The 3,133-nt window shown below is 39.9% G+C and overlaps 1 pseudogene; it reads right to left on the bottom strand.

The window, feature by feature from the left end:
• Nucleotides 1–244: 244 nt before the first annotated feature.
• LOC146891037 (vesicle-associated membrane protein 3 pseudogene) lies at nt 245–936 on the bottom strand (annotated as a pseudogene).
• Nucleotides 937–3,133: the final 2,197 nt, after the last annotated feature.

Here is a 3,133-nt window from a genome sequence, read left to right as displayed (position 1 = left end):
CAAGTCCTTAGTGACAACATCCATCTAGATTCCAGCACTCTGGAGCATCAGAAGTCCTCTTTTTTAGTTGGTGCACAAATCTGTAAAGGCACTGTGCAAAATGTAGACAGCGTAGGTCATTACCCCCTTATTCGGAGTAAATATTAAAACGAAGGCACATTTCCTAGGCACTCCACTGTATGTAAACTAACAAAAATAGTCATTTGGGAAAAAGCAGCGGGTAAGCTCGATGGCACAGCAGGTTCTAAGCAGAAAGTCTTGAAGATACTCCTGGACGGTGGACTTTGATTTCACCAGGTTCTTCATTCAGAGAGACACACCACACAATAATGATGATGATGACAGCAATCACCAGGACACTTGCTGCGGGAGTACCTTCCGCTCCTTCAGCCAATAGTCGCTGAAGTACAAGCCCACAACGTTGCGGGAGTGCCTTCCACTCCTTCAGCCAATAGCCGCTGAAATACCAGCCCACTGGGGCATGGTATATTTCTCTTTAAAAAAGAGCAGCAAGCCTCGGCTCGGCCTCTTGGTTCCGGCGCTTGGTTCCGGCTCCTGCTCCAGCGACTAGGCTCCTTTTCTGACGGTTTGTGTGTATGTAAGTTTTACCCCCCCCCAAAATAAATACCCCTTTAAAACCTAACTGGTGTGAGATTGATTCACCATTAGACACTGATCCCTATGGCCCACATCTTGTAGTTCTTCCACCAATATTTTCTCTTTACCTTGGCGGCACTTGTTCCAAACTGAAAAGCCCCTGCCTGCAATGCATCTGTGCAGTCATCCTACTCTGAGAGCTTCTGATCTCTTTCTAACACCTTGTCCACGTTGACTCTCATGATATCAACCACCTCATCTACTTGACGGTGTTTGCTGGAGTCTTCGATTACTGCTAGCAGCAGCACCTGAACTTCCTGGAGGCGTACCTCTGGACATTTTGGCAGCAGGAGTGTGGCAGAAGTCCTCATTTTAAATACTTTTAAACTTAGTTTTACATCTTAGTTTCTTAAACAATTTCAGTGAACTCTCTGTACCCTTTGTACAACCTCATAATTCATCAAAACTGTTCAGGGGAAGCCAGCATATGTTTGAAACGTGTCAACTCTAACTTTTTCATTCTAGTCATGTGTATTTATTTAAAGTTTTATGCAAGTATCTTTCTCCCAAAAGCTGCCTTCTGACAGGGTCATTCCTAAGCCAAGAACTGGCAAAATCTCCAAGGAACAATAAAGCTAGTATGTGCATTCATCCAGTCTGAGCATTGTTCCTCTGGGATTTTAGCTTCCACAGTCCTCTGGCAATCAAAATCAGGAACAGAAAACCAACCAAACAAACAAAAACCAAAGCATGATTTTCATAATATATTCACCTTTTCTAGCTATTATCCGCAGGTATATTGAGCAAGGCTGACTCAATAATTACTCTGCAGAAGAAGTTAGTAGTTTCTAAACTCCAAAATTTTTGAGTAGTATAATGCAAAATGCACAATACATAAAAAACAAAAAGCTATAAAAGAACACATTTTCATGTGCTTCATAGCTGTTTTGGCCAGGGAGGGGTCACATATGCAAAAGTGGTCAGATGAGATTGTACTACCTGCTAGCATACAGCTATCTTAGTTTGTGGAAATATGTTCTGTGATTGTCACAGAATGATGAATTTGTGATGAGCCATAGATTTCTCAGAACATATTCTTGCCATTAAACATCATGTCACTATAATTAGAAATCAAATCTTTGAAAATTCATAAGCCAGTATTCTTCCCATGACAAGAAACAGTGTTGGGCTTTGTATGCAGTCATGTAACACAGGGCTGTCACATCCCAGTATGTACTCCGTATGTAGTCATGTAATACAGGGCTGTCACATTACAGTATGGACTACATATGCTGTCATGTAACACTGGGCTGTTACATCCCAGTATGTGTTCCATATGCAGTCATGTAACACTGGGCTCTCACATCCCAGTATGGGCTCCATGTGCAGTCATGTAACACAGGGCTCTCACATCCCAGTACACACCCAGTGAATCATTTCCTTCCTGTATTGTACTTATTCCATTCTAGATTTTGCTTTTTATATTGAATAATATACTTTATAAATTTTCCATGCAATCCCTTATTACATTAAATACCTACATAGTGCTTTATGCTGTGATAACTAGTTCAGTCACCATAGGTGTGTGAAGTTAATGGTTCATATGTGATATTCATCATGAACATTTAGGTGTACTGTGGTATATGGTAACTATTTAGATGATTTCAAATATTTCTCTGTCCCCAAATTAAGGAGTAAATATGAATCCAATGTATATCTTTTGTATAAATATATAATTCCTGGACTGAACATGTGTAATTTTCATAGATTTGTTAAATTTCAGTGTAAACGCTGTAAAGCTTACCTATTTGTAGAGAAGAGTTGTGCGAACCTTATTCCAATCCCACATTAGAATTTTTCACTCTTCCAGAAATCACTTTGGAGCTGAGTTGTAGCCTCTGCAACTCTACTCACAGTGCAGGCAGCTTCAGAACTGCTTTATGTGTCTGTGAACTTGCTCTTTTGTGGTTGATACAGAAAGGATTCATTGCAGTGTTCTGTACCTGGCTTCTTCTACTTAGCAAAACATTTCCAAGGTTCGTGCATACCTTAGCATGTACCAGCTGTCATTCTTTATTCTAACTCATGTTCCCTTCACTTTTTGGTCACTCCATATTGCGGCTATCCATTCACCAGTAGCTGGACATCTGGGCTGTGACCGTGCATACCGAAGTTCTGTGTCACCTACACTTTAGTTTTTTAGCTCAGCACTACTCTTTCGGTTTTGTCCATGTTTCCATTCAGCTCTCCAACCCACTATTCAAGAACTAAAGAGTCTCGTGAATTCAGACTTACTATTTCTGCAGTTACATGGTTGCAAGAGTGACATTAAGCTCAATTTCATAGCCAACAGGAAGACAGGCTTAAATATTTACTGAATATTCAACAAACAACTTTATGTGGCATAAAATCAAGAGATCTTGACAGAGGTTATACCGTTGTTGTTTTTCTGTTCAAGATTTTAATCCATAGTACTAATTATCACCTTTAAAATTGTAAAATTGTGGAGTTCATATCTTAATTATTCTATAGCTAA

Source organism: Myodes glareolus, chromosome 19 (genome assembly GCF_982192425.1).
Source record: "Myodes glareolus chromosome 19, mMyoGla1.1, whole genome shotgun sequence".
In the NCBI taxonomy this organism is placed as follows: Eukaryota; Metazoa; Chordata; class Mammalia; order Rodentia; family Cricetidae; genus Myodes; species Myodes glareolus.
This window is presented reverse-complemented; position numbering and strand designations above follow the sequence as displayed.